General features: G+C 46.4%; 1 pseudogene; it reads right to left on the minus strand.

Annotated features, from left to right (window-relative positions):
- LOC123489015 overlaps positions 1 to 16,723 on the minus strand; it is a 28,210-nt pseudogene that overhangs the window by 7,457 nt on the left and 4,030 nt on the right.

A 16,723-nucleotide genomic window follows, 5' to 3' on the forward strand; every position in this document is an offset into this window, starting at 1 on the left:
ATAGTCTGAGACATTGGATTGGGGGGGGTGGAGCTATAGTCTGAGACATTGGGGTGGGGGGTGGAGCTATAGTCTGAGACATTGGGGTGGGGGGGTGGAGCTATAGTCTGAGACATTGGATTGGGGGGTGGAGCTATAGTCTGAGACATTGGATTGGGGGGTGGAGCTATAGTCTGAGACATTGGATTGGGGGGTGGAGCTATAGTCTGAGACATTGGGGTGGGGGGTGGAGCTATAGTCTGAGACATTGGGGTGGGGGGGTGGAGCTATAGTCTGAGACATTGGGGTGGGGGGTGGAGCTATAGTCTGAGACATTGGGGTGGGGGTGGAGCTATAGTCTGAGACATTGGGGTGGGGGGGGTGGAGCTATAGTCTGAGACATTGGGGTGGGGGGGGTGGAGTATAGTCTGAGACATTGGATTGGGGGGTGGAGCTATAGTCTGAGACATTGGGGTGGGGGGGGTGGAGCTATAGTCTGAGACATTGGGGTGGGGGGGGTGGAGCTATAGTCTGAGACATTGGGGTGGGGGGGGTGGCGCTATAGTCTGAGACATTGGGGTGGGGGGTGGAGCCATAGTCTGAGACATTAGGGTGGGGGGGGTGGAGCTATAGTCTGAGACATTGGATTGGGGGGTGGAGCTATAGTCTAATAGTCTAAAGAGGCCTGAAAGGAAGAGATGGGAGAGGAAAGGGGGAAGGGGGAAGGTGAAGAAAAGAGAAAGGTGAAGAACAGAATGACCCGTTTCTGGAGACGAGTATTACGATTTCTCTCTGGACATGAGGTGGATTTACCAAACTGACATCAGGGGATGCAGGGTGAGGGGTAGGTGTAGGAGGGGAGAGACAGAGGAAGGGATGGGTGGTGTAGGAGGGGAGAGAGGGAGGAAGAGGGATGGGTGTAGGAGGGGAGAAACAGAGGAAGAGAGGGATGGGTGTAGGAGGGAGGGGAGAGGGGGAGGGGGGAGGGGTAATATCAGGGATAATGTGACTTGGAAGTGGTGAAGACATGAGGTAAGAGGGAGAGTTGAGTAAAAGAAGGCCTGAACTATCCACATTGCTGTCTATCTACTGCTCTGTCTATCTACTGCTCTGTCTATCTACTGCTCTGTCTATCTACTGCTCTGTCTATCTACTGCACTCATCACACCACTCTTCTATGGAATCACACTCTTGGCCTCCCATCTGAGCTGCAACCTCTTGGTCTCTCTGTTGCCCCATCGAGCTGCAGCCCCTGGTGTCTCTGTTGCCTCCTATCTGGAGCTGCAGCCTCCGGTCTCTCTGTTGCCTCCTATCTGAGCTGCAGCCCTTGGTTCTCTGTTGCCTCCTATCTGAGCTGCAGCCTCTTGGTCTCTCTGTTGCCTCCTATCTGAGCTGCAAACTCCAGATCATTCCATTACTGCAGACATTGACTTCTGTCACTGTGGCAAGTGTCTTAACTCTCACTGTTTGTTGTTGCCAAAAGTGATATGCAACTCATTCATCACTTGTATTGTGAGTGATGCAAACAGCAAACAGTTAGCAAACATAAAGGCCTAACTTTTTTCTTCTTCTCACTAAATAAAAATGGAATTGACAACTTAGATTCAAAGGGTTTTAAACTTAGATTCCACACATTGGTACATTTGTATGTGTCTTATTATGCCCAGTTTCAGACTTCCAAGTGAAATCTAATGGACATTATTGTAGTATTCTTATAATTCAAGAGAGGAGAGGTTACAAATGTGAAATTATACAAAATGCAAACAAGATACAGTTGCAATGTGGACCAACACTAATTACTCTAACCCCAATATAGGTCCCCTTAAAATTTTAATGTATTAATATTGATAGACGTGTCTCAAACAGCTTGAATTCTATAAATGTGTTATTTGCAGTACGTTCTTGAATATGTTCTTAAAATCTTCATTATGATTAAATACCAAATCATAATCTTTGACAACGAATCATACGACAATCCCACAAACACCACGCTGGCTGAGCATCTCATAGAAGTGATTAGTCTATGCAGACAGCATCTGATGAAAAAAGTCTATCAATAAAATGTCGTTAGGCTAACCTAAAAGATAACATTAATGCGTAATCAATTTACAAATGGCAACTTCAAATAGTAGACATATTTGAACTGGAAATAAATAGGACTATTAGAGAATCAAATTAGGCCTATAAGAAATACAATTCGAGACTAGGTCCCATAATAAGGAATAACTCTAGACAAATCGAAATGTTGGTAGCCATTCAAAAGTATGAATAGCCTATTATTAGGCTAAATATCAGTGACACTCACCCAACATCCACCGTCCGTGAAAGAAAGACGACTTGACTCGTGATAACGCACAAGAGAAATGATGATCTGTCTCTTGTTTCCATAATGCGTTTATAAAGTGGAGGATAGCGCATCATTTGATTGAATTTTGGCGGCAGCGTTACCTCCTAGCTCAGGCCCAGGGACGATATGAGACGACCAAGAGAGGAGTGGTGCGCGTGACCAATGTGAATTAAAGAGACAGGCGTGTCTTTCGGGAGGCGCGCGGTTCGTCCGACCGCAAAATACGTCGTCATATCAAAGGATTTTAGCCATGAAGGCATTCCAGGCAGGGAGAAAAAGTTTGGTTGTGAAAGTACACAGAAGGACGCACAGAATATTGATGATGAATGCCAATAGATTTTAACGCAAAGAGATCTCTCTCTCTCTCTCTCTCTCTCTCTCTCTCTCTCTCTCTCTCTCTCTCTCTCTCTCTCTCTTTCACACACACGCAGCACAACATGTTCTTACCTCACCAACACCTGTCTGCAGGATCTTCAGATCAGTTTCAGACTCCAGAAAGGTCTTCTCTGCAACTGAGTAAATTACAAACCAAAAGAAAATAGTTGCCATCTTGCGAAAAAGTAATATTCTTGCTATTATATATTAAACAGAGTGGCTCAAAAATCCCCTTTACACCCCTCTCTCACTTTCTGTCCCAAGTTGTGTGTGTGCGTGTGTGTGTGTGCGTGTGTGTGTAGATATTGGCTTGGTGGTTTACACAGAGCAGGGGGACATTGGGTCAATCTGACCCCGTCTGACCCCAGAAACAGGTCCACATACCGGCTTTCTCTGCCACGTCTTCAGCACTCAGGTTCTGGCTGTTGGGCCGACACGGAAGGTCAGGGCAGGCCCCACCACACTGTAGAGAGACAGACAGGAACATTCCATCAAACTATTGATTGATATAACTGGGGCCGGGAGAGGGAGAGAGAGAGGGGTGGTGGTATGGAGGTAGGAGCAGGAGGACTGGGGGTGGGGGGAAGCCTGAAGGTGTATCCCTAAATTTCGGGTGTGAATAAGCCCCAACAACGACTACACCTACCACCTTGCTCTGTCCTCACTCTGACCACCACTGCAATGCATTGTGGGAAAAGGTCGCACAGAGGGACACTCAGGCCTTTTCTCAATTGGATTTCCTCAACTCCTGCGTCCTCTCACCTCCGTTCTGCCTCACCTCCTTTTGAAAAAGGTCAAAGGTAATCGAGGAGAGGCGGCGAGAGAGGGAAAGTGGACGAAAATGCGCTTGTATGAAATGAGACTCCCTTCTCCACTCAGGCTACTGACGTTTACAGGGTGGATCCCCAAATAAATGTGTAAAGTGATAAAAACAAACTAAGTTAGTTGTGCAATACATTTGATAAAACGATAAGTAGCATATTGTTTTTAAACGTGTGCATGGTTTTCTCCTCCACCAAAACAAAAGCTGATTCAGAAGGGTTGTGGCAGATTTCTCAAGGCAGGATCCAAAAGATTATCCACGATGAAAGGTGGCTATCGAGGAGGGGAGGACACTCTTCCGTTCGCCTACTAACTAATTTACATTTCCTTGACCACTCGACCACTTATCAGTTTCCGGGTCACGCAGGAGAGAGGACGGAGGAGAGAGGACGGAGGAGAGAGGACGGAGGAGAGAGGGTGTAGGACGGACTTTTCCCAAATGAGAAAAGGCCAGAGGGAGCTCCACCTCCCCGCCCACACCCGATTTTGAGGTCAGGGGTCAAGCAGTAGAGGAATGGAGCACGTTGACGTTGATCATAGAAGTATACATTCTATTTCTATGACGTGGAGCAGGGGGCAGGGTCTCTAAAGGTCAGGAGGTCGATCTGCTGGGATGTTGTGAATCTGGGGGGGCATCCCAATAATATTTCCTTTTTCCTGAAGTGTGCACTCATTCAATACTTCACAGAAATCTAAAAGCATTGGATTGGTGAAGGTATGTGCTAGTGGGAATTTCCACAATATTTATTAAACCAGTAATTTCCTTTCAAATGAATGAAGGGAAATGAACGAGTACACACTTTGGGAGGAAGGAGATATCATTGGGACCTGAGCTGAGATACCCTACTATACTGATATCTCCTGATCCTCTCATTTTACATGAATACGTTTATTTGATAATCAGGGACAATGCACATTTATCAACATTTCTGTAAATGTGTCGGATTTAACCAGCCGACTAATTATAATCTGCTAATTATCAATTAGTAGCCAGCTAATTGTCATCTCTCCTCATTGGACCAGTGGGCCTCTATGCCTATAGCCTACCTGATGTTGATGAAAGAGCCAGTGGAGAGGTGGATCCTCTCAGCCAGGAGCCCCAGCAGACGCACCCCATCGTACAGACTGAGGGGGCTGTGGAGATATACACACGATTCATACACGCGGACACACTCATACACACAGATACACTCATACACTCATACACAGAGATACACACAGATACACTCATACACACGGATACACACAGATACACTCATACACACGGATACACACAGATACACTCATACACAGAGATACACACAGATACACTCCTACACACGGATACACACAGATACACTCATACACATGGATACACACAAATACACTCATACACACGGATACACACAGATACACTCATACACACGGATACACACAGATACACTCATACACTCATACACAGAGATACACACAGATACACTCATACACACGGATACACACAGATACACTCATACACACGGATACACACAGATACACTCATACACACAGATACACTCATACACACAGATACACTCATACACACAGATACACTCATACACACAGATACACTCATACACACAGATACACTCATACACACAGATACACTCATACACACAGATACACACACAGAAGCTCACACGCACACATTCACACACAGAGAACTAAGAGAAAGCAAAAGCACACACACACACACGCACGCTTACATACACACGCCATGTACACTCAAAGATTCTGAGACAGACAGATATACGCTCTGAGACAGATACGTAGACAGATATACGCTCATACACCAACATTCCTGTGTTTATGAACATTAAGGTTAGGAGATGAATGCAACCTTAGGTTAGTGACGATGTAGCCGTATTCCTCCTTCACTTGTGTGGCCCCTCCTGGTGGCTCTTTATTCCCCTGCTTCTCTGTTTCCACCGGGGCCCCTGGCTCCTTCACACTGCCTCCCTCTGTGGTCAGAGGGCCCCCACGGTGGGAGGGTTATCCTGGGAGACTTGGGGCCCAGGGGGCTTGGCAGGAAGGGAGGTGGGGGGCCCCCAGCATGGAAGCTTTGTCCACCTTGTGTGTCATGGCCCCCTCAGTGATCTGAAGAGGAGGAACCAGACACCTTAACATTCTCCATCCATTATTGTAGGATTTGAGAAATACATGCTTCATTTGAATATTACTCCAGGATATGAAATAGACCACTGATTTCCTCAGCTTGTGGATGTTCTGCCACCTACTGTTTGTTAAATGCAATAACAACCAGAAAACCTACAGTGAGGGAAAAAAGTATTTGATCCCCTACTGATTTTGTACGTTGCTCACTGACAAAGACATGATCAGTCTATCATTTTAATGGTAGGTTTATTTGAACAGTGAGAGACAGAATAACAACAAAAAAATCCAGAAAAAACGCATGTAAAAATGTTATAAATTGATTTGCATTTTAATGAGGGAAATAAGTATTTGACCCCTCTGCAAAACATGACTTAGTACTTGGTGGCAAAACCCGTTGGCAATCACAGAGGTCAGACATTTCTTGTAGTTGGCCACCAGGTTTGCACACATCTCAGGAGGGATTTTGTCCCACTCCTCTTTGCAGATCTTCTCCAAGTCATTAAGGTTTCGAGGCTGACATTTGGCAACTCAAACCTTCAGCTCCCTCCACAGATTTTCTAAGGATTAAGGTCTGGAGACTGGCTAGGCCACTCCAGGACCTTAATGTGCTTCTTCTTGAGCCACTCCTTTGTTGCCTTGGCCGTGTGTTTTGGGTCATTGTCAATCTGGAATACCCATCCACGACCCATTTCAATGCCCTGGCTGAGGGAAGGAGGTTCTCGCCCAAGATTTGACGGTACATGGCCCCGATCATCGTCCCCTTTGATGCGGTGAAGTTGTCCTGTCTGTTAGCAGAAAAACACTCCCAAAGCATAATGTTTCCACCTCCATGTTTGACGTGGGGATGTGTTTTGGGGTCATAGGAAGCATTCCTCCTCCTCCAAACACGGCGAAGTTGATGCCAAAGAGCTCAATTTTGGTCTCATCTGACCACAACACTTTCACCCAGTTCTCCTCTGAATCATTCAGATGTTCATTGGTAAACTTCAGACGGGCCTGTATATGTGCTTTCTTGAGCAGGGGGACCTATGGGGCGCTGCAGGATTTCAGTCCTTCACGGCGTAGTATGTTACCAATTGTTTTCTTGGTGACTATGGTCCCAGCTGCCTTGAGATCATCTGACAAGATCCTCCCGTGTAGTTCTGGGTTGATTCCTCACCGTTCTCATGATCATTGCAACTCCACAAGGTGAGATCTTGCATGGAGCCCCAGGCGAGGGAGATTGACAGGTCTTTTTGTGTTTCTTCCATTTGAGAATAATCGCACCAACTGTTGTCACCTTCTCACCAAGCTGCTTGGCGATGGTCTTGTAGCCCATTCCAGCCTTGTGTAGGTCTACAATCTTGTCCCTGAGCATCCTTGGAGAGCTCTTTGGTCTTGGCCATGGTGGAGAGTTTGGAATCTGATTGATTGATTGCTTCGTGGACAGGTGTCTTTTAACAGGTAAGAAGCTGAGATTAGGAGCACTCCCTTTAAGAGTGTGCTCCTAATCTCAGCTCTACCTGTATAAAAGACACCTGGGAGCCAAAAATCTTTCTGATTGAGAGGGGGTCAAATACTTATTCCCCTCATTAAAAATGCAAATCAATTTATAACATTTTTGTCATGCTTTTCTGGATTATTTTGTTGTTATTCTGTCTCTCACTGTTCAAATAAACCTACCATTAAAATTATAGACAGATCATTTCTTTGTCAGTGGGCAAACGTACAAAATCAGCAGGGGATCAAATACTTTTTTTCCCTCACTGTACTTATTGCCATTCAACATTTACTGTAAATGCTATTTACATTGTATAAAAAAGCTAAAAAAACATTTCAAATGGTTAAATACACAACACATATAAACCAAGAGCAATACTTGAATTTCTAGAATACTAGACTGTTTTATCTCAACTTACCTTCTTACGGTGTGGCAGCACTGTTCCGGTATTTATCTGAAAAGCAAGACTCTCATTACCGGACACACAGATAATAATTGTTTCAGTATCTGTAATTGTCACAGTATAATCCACCACAAAATGTCACTTTTTTCAGTATCAATATTGGGCCATGCCATTTTGTATAAAGATACTGCAGTTATTCCCGCAGTGTGTTGTGGTTCACAACCTGAAGTCCCTTTATTATATCACGGTATCTCATTTAATGAATGACACTAGTGACATATACAGTAGTCTTGTCTTTTGAGACCACAACTTGGAAGGGTCTTTCTGTGTGATGAAAAGACTGTGGTTTCAGACAACATTTCAGTAAGGTGTTTGCTGGAAAGGGCGTAGCCCAGTGAATTAGGTCGGTGCTTTGACAGGGTTTGGCTGCCGCATGCTCCGCCTCGGACAAACCTGCTGTGTCGGTGACTGCACGTCAGCAGCACTCTCCATCTGCAGTTGTTTCAGTGCTGCAGGCAGGTTGGCCAGCTGTGGAGGGGTTAAGTCCTTCTCGATGCCATAGTGGTCCAGGAGCAGAGCCAGTTTCTGCAGGGACTCATCTGAACAGACAGACAGGGTTAGAGGCTAGAGGTCAACAGGCAGGTAATGAAACAAGTCCAGACAGGCAAGGCATGAGTCAGCCAGTGTCTCAGCCACAGTGAGCAAGAACACTCCAGACAGATCTCCCATAGACACACACACACACGCACACGCACACGCACACACACACACACAACACGCACACACACAACACGCACGCACGCACACACACACACACACGCATACGCATACGCACACGCCCCACACACACACACACACACACACACACACACACACACACACACAACCCCCAAAACCCCACCCCCACCACACACACACTGACTGCCACACACTCACCATCCAACCAGCCAAGCGATCCATAGTCCTTCTGAGTTTTCCTCTGCGTCTGTTCCTGCTGCTGATGCTGGACCTCCACGTCCTGCTGGGAAACGTAGTCCTCTGCGTAGTCCAGAGGGGAAGTCCAGGTCCTCGACAAGGGAGAGGTAGAGAGCGGTGCTGCGCCCCACGGTGGCGGAGGCCGGCTGGGCGGGGGAGGAGAGGTACAGGAGACCAGGTCCTGGAGCACCTGGCGGTCTCGGTCTGGGGGCGTGACCCAACTCCCCGGAGCAGAAGAGGGGCGGGGGAAACCGCCCCCATCCAGAGAGTTAAGAGAGCGCTCCTCGTCGTCCTGGTAACCATACTGCAGCTTATTAAACCCATAAACAGACACAGAGATGCCCTCAGGGAAAAGGAAATGATACAATCTACTGTAGAGATGTGAAGTGTATTTACATCATACTACTCATAGTTGTATGGTATCTATCTACTGTATATACATTCTTACACACACATATACGTATGTGGTAAAGCAGTTCTGTGTGTGTGTGTGTATGTGTGTGTGTGTGTGCTATGTGTGTGTGTGTGTGTGTGGGGGTGTGTGTGTGTGTGTGGCCATCCCACCTGGCGGTAGGTGAAGGCTCCAGAGTTTGCATGTGGAGGGACTGGGAGGCCTGGGGGGTATCCACGATCATGTAGTCCAGGTAGCGGCATCAGATCTGGGTTGGGATCGTTCCCTTGAGCCTTGGTCCTGGAGCTGGGAGGATACTGCATCTTGGAAAGAGGGGCATTCTGCACAGGTTCTGAGGACCTGAGAGATACAGTATGAATGGAGAATATCAGAATAAGGCCAACCCTTAGCACTTGTAGACCCTCATAGGGGAACATAGCTCCCTCACTCACAAGAACTCAACTTCCAAGTCATCCTGCACCTGTCTGAGGATGAGCTTCCTCTAGTGCAGGAGTATGTGACTCCAGGGCCACTTTCTCTAACAACATTTTAGACTGACTAGACTACTTGTGGTCTATGTCAGACTCTCAGAAAGTGACTTACTGTCTGGTTTGGTCACTCATCAATGGAACACAATGGAAATAAATATCTGAATGAATTGTGCTATCCCGGTCACGTTGAAAAATATAGATGTACTGTGTATATATGTTTTTAACTGACAGATAAAACCAACCAATCAATCAACTACCAGGGGAAGAGAGGGAAGCAGAGGCTGTGGCCCATCCCTCATAGACTGGCATTTAAACATCCCTTCTCTAAACTCAAAGATCTGGTTCTGGGGTATTCTAAAAAGTCTCTTCCTAATCTCATAACCTTTCTGGCTGCTATTACAATACAATTTCCCCATTGAGTCACAGACCTTCCTGTGAAAATCTGCAGAAAATAAAATGAATAGATGTAATTATAGATCTGGTTTTAATTATAGTCAACAGAGCAGGGAGACTCACTGAGATGAGGGGTTGTCATGACGTCCAGACAGGGGCGGGTCAGTAAAACACGGCTCAGCTCCTTGCCAATGACGACTGGGTGATGTCATCCTGCCAGGACAATCCTATACAACCATAGGCCGATACAGACGTCAATCACAGTAGTCAAAGATGTAATCTGGTAACTTGAGGAGTGTGACCTTATAGAGACCTCAACCCTCAGCCCTTAACTATGTTGCCGTGGCAGCAGATGAGACCTGAGTTTCTGTTCATTATCTTAACCACTAAGGTAACAGTTCACTTTTACAACCACACTCTGAACCTAACAACCTTTGTGGGAATGGGTTAGTGAGTATGAATGGAGTATGGATATGGCTACGGTGTGACGTGGCGTGTATGGCACGTGTGGGCTACGTGTGTGGCTACGTGTGTGGCTACGTGTGTGGCTACGTGTGTGGCTACGTGGTGGCTACGTGTGGCTACGTGTGTGTCTTTAATCACCGCATCATCAGTTCCTTGAGCACTTCCCCTTGTAGTCTGTGCACAGGCACTGACACCTCATACAGAACCCCTCTCCTGCTGGGGCAGCAGACACTGGCCAAATAGCCCATCTACAGAGAACATAGAACACATCAGAACACAACAGAACCCTCTCTGATGGGGGCAGCAGACTGGCAAAATAGCCATCTACAGAGAACAGAGAACACATCAGAACACAACAGAACCCTCTCCTGATGGGGCAGCAGACTGGCCAAATAGCCCATCTACAGAGAACAGAGAACACATCAGAACCCTCTCCTGCTGGGGCAGCAGACCGGCCAAATAGCCCATCTACAGAGAACAGAGAACACATCAGAACCCTCTCCTGCTGGGGCAGCAGACTGCAAATAGCCCATCTACAGAGAACAGAGAACACATCAGAACACACACAAAGGCATGCAGGCACACCTACACACGTATGCACAACTATGGTGATGTTTGTGTGAGTGGGTCTCGATGAGTCATCGCCCAGCTCTATTCTATATCTATATATATATATATATAATCTCTCTCTCTCCAACATACACATGGGGGAGACATTGCCGTCACGCCGGGTGATGTCACTGTTGCCATGGAAATGGTTGGAAAGAGACGTGATTGGTTAAGAGCAGGTTGACTGCGAGAGGCCTTGTGTTTACACACTGACGCTCAGAGGTGCCTCATCGTGCATGAAGGACGCCACACTGCACCACACACACACGTCACACACACTCGCACTCACACACACTCGCACTCACACACACTCGCACTCACACACAGTGCAGTTCTGTACACATAAATCAGGAAACACATGAAAACCGTTGAGTTCATTGAGTATGAATAATGTAGTATTTCCTATGAGACAGTAGAACACTGCCCCATCACAACAGCTGAACAAGTTAACATCATTATGTGCATGAAGTCCCAAATGGCACCCTACCTATATAGTGCACTACTTTTGACCAGGGTCCATAGAAAAGGGTGCCATTTAGGATGCACCCTGGAACTGGGGAGCAAATACCATTTAAAAACACTGGCTGTGACTGGTTACAGATTTAAACAACAAAGTCCAAGAGACAAGAGGGATGAATGAAAGAGGGATGAATAAAGGAGGAATGAATACAGGAGGGATGAATACAGGAGGGATGAATACAGAGGGATGAAAAGGAGGATGACATAAGGAGGGATGAATACAGGAGGTATGAATACAGGAGGGATGAGTCACAGGAGGGATGACATAAGGAGGAGGAGGGAAGGAAAGAGATACAGGGTTCAATGTGGGCTATAGGTTTTACCTTAGTGGACTGTTTGTTTGAATACAGGGTGTCAAACTCTAGTCCTCCAACACAGAGAGGAAGAGGCCAAACGAGAGGTTTTACTCCATCCAAATCTTTCCACGAAAAATACATTTTTGCATGGAGGTCAATGAGAGAATGTGGAATTTGCTCAACCCATTTTTTTTATTGCTAATTTGCTAAGTGAGGCTTATTCTAAAATGTATTCAGTCATTTTTTTTTCCCCTCATCCAATCTACACATAATACCCATAATCACAAAGCAAAAACAGGTTTTTTAGAAATGTTTGCACATTTATTAGAAATAAAAAACGTAGAATATTACATTTACATAAGCATTCACACCCTTTATTCAGTACTTTGCTGAAGCACCTTTGTAGCGATTACTGCCTCGAGTCTTCTTGGGTATGACGCTACAAGCTTGGCACACCTGTATCTGGGTAGTTTCTCCCCCATTCTTCTCTGCAGATCCCCAAAGCTCTGTCAGATTGGATGGGGAGCGTCGCTGCACAGCTATTTTCAGGTCTCTCCAGAGATGTTAGATCGGGTTCAAGTCGGCTCAGGCTGGGCTACTCAAGGACATTCAGAGACTTGTCCCGAAGCCACTCCTGCGTTGTCTTGGCTCTGTGCTTAGGGTCGTTGTCCTGTTGGAAGGTGAACCTTCACCCCAGTCTGAAGTCTGGAGCAGGTTTTCATCAAGGATCTCTCTGTACTTTGCTCTGTTCATCTTTCCCTCGATCCTGACTAGTCTCCCAGTCCCTGCCACTGAAAAACATCCCCACAGCATGATGCTGCCACCACCATGCGTCACCGTGAGGGATGGTGCCAGGTTTCCTCCAGAGCATGATGCTTGGCATTCAGGCCAAAGAGTTCAATCTTAGGTTTCATCAGACCAGAGAATCTTGTTTCTCATGGTCAGAGTCCTTTAGGTGCCTTTTGGCAAACTCCAAGTGGGCTGTCATGTGCCTTTTACTGAGGAGTGGCTTCCGTCTGGCCACTCTACCATAAAGGCCTGATTGGTGGAGTGCTGCAGAGATGGTTGTCCTTCTGGAAGGTTCTCCCATCTCCACAGAGGAACTCTGGAGTTCTTTCAGTGACCATCAGGTTCTTGGTCACCTCCCTGACCAAGGCCCTTCTCTCCCGATTGCTCAGTTTGGCAGCGAAGAGTCTTGGTGGTTCCAAACTTCTTCCATTTAAGAATGGTGGAGGCCACTGTGTTCTGGGGACCTTCAATGCTGCAGACATTTTCTGGTACCCTTCCCCAGATCTGTGTCTCGAGACAATCCTGTCTCAGAGCTCAACTGTGGGACCTTATATAAACAGGTGTGCCTTTCCCAAATCAGTGTCCAATCAATTCAATTTACCACAGGTGGACTCCAATCAAGTTGTAGAAACATCTCAAGGATGATCAATGGAAACAGGATGCACCTGAGCTCAATTTCGAGTCTCATAGCAAAGGGTCTGAATACTTATGTAAATAAGGTATTTCTGTTTTCTATTTTTAATACATTTGCAAAAATGTCTAAAAAACTATTTCACTTTGTCATTATGGGGTATTGTGTGTAGATTGATTAGAATAAGGCTGTAGCGTAACAAAATGTGGAAAAAGTCAAGGGGTCTGAATACTTTCCGAATGCACTGTAAGTGGATGCACGTGGAATTTTGGCAACTTTATATGGAGTTGTGCCTGTTGTTCACAAGCATATCTGTCATTGGCTAGAATAGGGCCACTGATCTCACCTCCTCCTGCCTGCCTTCCATATTTGAGGACATGTATTTCCATTGTAAGAGCGGTCACTCAACCATCTTGTCAATATAATAGAAAATCTTTGTCAAGCGTCAAAGTCTCTTCCTGTTTCCATTTCAACTTGGCACTTATTGATCAATTACTGTTACTGATTGGCTGGAGGCTACACACCTGATTTCCCAGGTCTAGACCACAGACTGATTGGACATTTGTGTAGCCTCCAGCCAATCAGTAACAGTTTAAATGGAAACAGGAAGAGACGACTAATGAACTGTCAACAACTCCTGGAGTGTGTGTCTGGTGACAGTGAGATGATTGTATAGTGAGACGTTGGTGAAGAAGATGGGTTAGATAGAGAGATGGTGTTATCATGTCATACTGACCATCTGAGCAGTGCTGGTCTCTGGGGCAGAGCTTCTTCTCAAACAGACAGCCTGAGAAGCACACGGAGAGGGGGAGGAGAAAGAGAGAGAGAGAGAGAGAGAGGGGAGGGAGGAATAGAGAGAGAGGGAGAGAGAGAGAGAGAGAGAGAGAGAGAGAGAGAGATGAAGAGTGTGTGTGAGAGAGAGACATTTTCTATTATTTCAGATTTTCTGGCAATTGACAATATGTAGTTATGAATGTCATGACAATAATGTACCCTTGAATTAAATTGGGGGGATGGATAAGAGGAAGAGACAGAGAGAGAGAGAGAGAGAGAGAGAGAGCAGGGGGTTGTGTTGGATGCCAGACCGTGTGTGTGTGCATGTGGATGTGTTTAACTATACTTGTGGGGACCAGAAGTCCCCACAACAATAGTAAACCAAGAAAATGTTTACCAACTGGGGACAATTTGTTGGTTCCCATAAGGCCAAATGCTATATCTAGGGGGTTTAGGGTTAAGGTTAGAATTAGTGTTAGGTTAGAATTAGGTTTAGGTTAGGAGCTAGGGTTAGGTTAGGAGCTGAGCTAGGAGCTAGGGTTAAGGTTAGGTTTTTGGGTTATGGTTAGGGTTAGGGTTAGGTTTAGGGGTTAGGGAAAATAGGATTTTGAATGGGATTGAATTGTTTTTCCCCCACAAGGTTAGCCGTGTAAGACTATGTGTGTGTGTTGTTTTGTGTTGTGTGTGTGTGTGTGTGTGTGTGTGTGTGTGTGTGTGTGTGTGTGTGTGTGTGTGTGTGTGTGTGTGTGTGTGTGCATTTGAAGGAGGTTATAGGTGACTTTTACAGAGCCAATCTGCTTGGGGAGGAAACACGGCAGATGTGACACAACACGGAGCTGTACACACTGTGTGTGAGTGTGAGTGTGTGTGTGTGCGTGTGTATTCATGATTGTGTGTGTACTGTATTACAAAAACAGAAACTGAGACAGACTGGCCTAGAGGGGCTGTCTCTCTGTGGGAAAAAACAACATCAATATGATTCCCCAGACACAAAGACAAGATCACAGAGCATGTCTCTCCGTATACCAGAAATAAAACTCTGCAAAAACAGAAACTGCATTTATTTTCAGCAAACTTAACTTAAATATTTGTATGAACATAACAAGATTCAACAACTGAGACATAAACTGAACAAGTTCCACAGACATGTGACTAACAGAAATTGAAGTAAATGTGTCCCTGAACAAAGGAGGTCAAAATCAAAAGTAACAGTCAGTATCTGGTGTGGCCACCAGCTGCATTAAGTACTGCAGTGCATCTCCCTCCTCATGGACTGCACCAGATTTGCCAGTTCTTGCTGTGAGATGTTACCCCATTCTTCCACCAAGGCACCTGCAAGTTCCTGGACATTTCTGGGGGAATGGCCCTAGCCCTCACCCTCCGATCCAACAGGTCCCAGAACGTGCTCAATGGGATTGAGATCCGGCTCTTCGCTGGCCATGGCAGAACACTGACATTCCTGTCTTGCAGGAAATCACGCACAGAACGAGCAGTATGGCTGGATGTCATGTCAGGATGAGCCTGCAGGAGGGTAACACGCATGAGGGAGGAGGGTGTCTTCCCTGTAACGCACAGCGTTGAGATTGCCTGCAATGACAACAAGCTCAGTCCGATGATGCTGTGACACACCGCCTCAGACCATGACGGACCTCTCCACCTCCAAATCGATCCCGCTCCAGAGTACAGGCTTCCGTGTAACGCTCATTCCTTCGACGATGAACGCGAATCCGAACCATCACCCCTGGTGAGACAAAACCGCGACCGTCAGGGAAGAGCACTTTTTGCCGGTCCTGTCTGGTCCAGCGACGGTGGGTTTGTGCCATAGGTGACGTTGTTGCCGGTGATGTCTGGTGAAGACCTGCCTTACAACAGGCCTACAAGCCCTCTGTCCAGCCTCTCTCAGCCTATTGCGAACAGTCGAGCACTGATGGAGGGATTGTGCATTCCTGGTGTAACTCTGGCAGTTCTTGCTGCCATCCTGTACCTGTCCCGCAGGGTGTGATGTTCGGATGTACCGATCCTGTGCAGGTGTTGTTACACGTGGTCTGCCACTGCGAGGACAATAAGCTGTCCGTCCTGTCTCCCTGTAGCGCTGTCTTAGGCGTCTCACAGTACGGACATTGCAATTTATTGCCCTGGCCACATCTGCAGTCCTCATGCCTCCCCTTGCAGCATGCCTAAGGCACGTTCACGCAGATGAGCAGGGACCCTGGGCATCTTTCTTTTGGTGTTTTTCAGAGTCAGTAGAAAGGCCTCTTTAGTGTCCTAAGTTTTCATAACTGTGACCTTAATTGCCTACCGTCTGTAAGCTGTTAGTGTTTTTAACGACCGTCCCACAGGTGCATGTTCATTAATTGTTTATGGTTCATTGAACAAGCATGGGAAACAGTAAGTTTAAACCCTTTACAATGAAGTTCTGTGAAGTTATTTGGATTTGTATGAATTATCTTTGAAAGACAGGGTCCTGAAAAAGGGATATTTCTTTTTTGCTGAGTTTGGTATTAGTTGTCTTTCAAATACTTAAGCTGCATTTGATTGAGCTTGCCTGGCGCTGAGCAACGGAACCAATGGAATAGTTCCAGTGGTGCAAGCCCCACCCATCTGACACTTCAGGCAGGCTCAATCAAAGGCTCAAAGTATTTGAAAGAAGTCAGATACTATTTGAATCCACGTCTGATATATCTGCCATATGATTACTAATACACACTCCATCCCTCCCCTCTCTCCACTGGCCCCTCTCTCCACTGGCCCCTCTCTCCACTGGCCCCCTCTCTTCACCGGCCCCTCTCTTCACTGGCCCCTCTATTCACTGGCCCCTCTCTCTTCCTCTGTCCATCCTCCTCTCATCCCCTGA

Source organism: Coregonus clupeaformis, unplaced genomic scaffold, assembly GCF_020615455.1.
Source record: "Coregonus clupeaformis isolate EN_2021a unplaced genomic scaffold, ASM2061545v1 scaf2680, whole genome shotgun sequence".
NCBI lineage: Eukaryota > Metazoa > Chordata > Actinopteri > Salmoniformes > Salmonidae > Coregonus > Coregonus clupeaformis.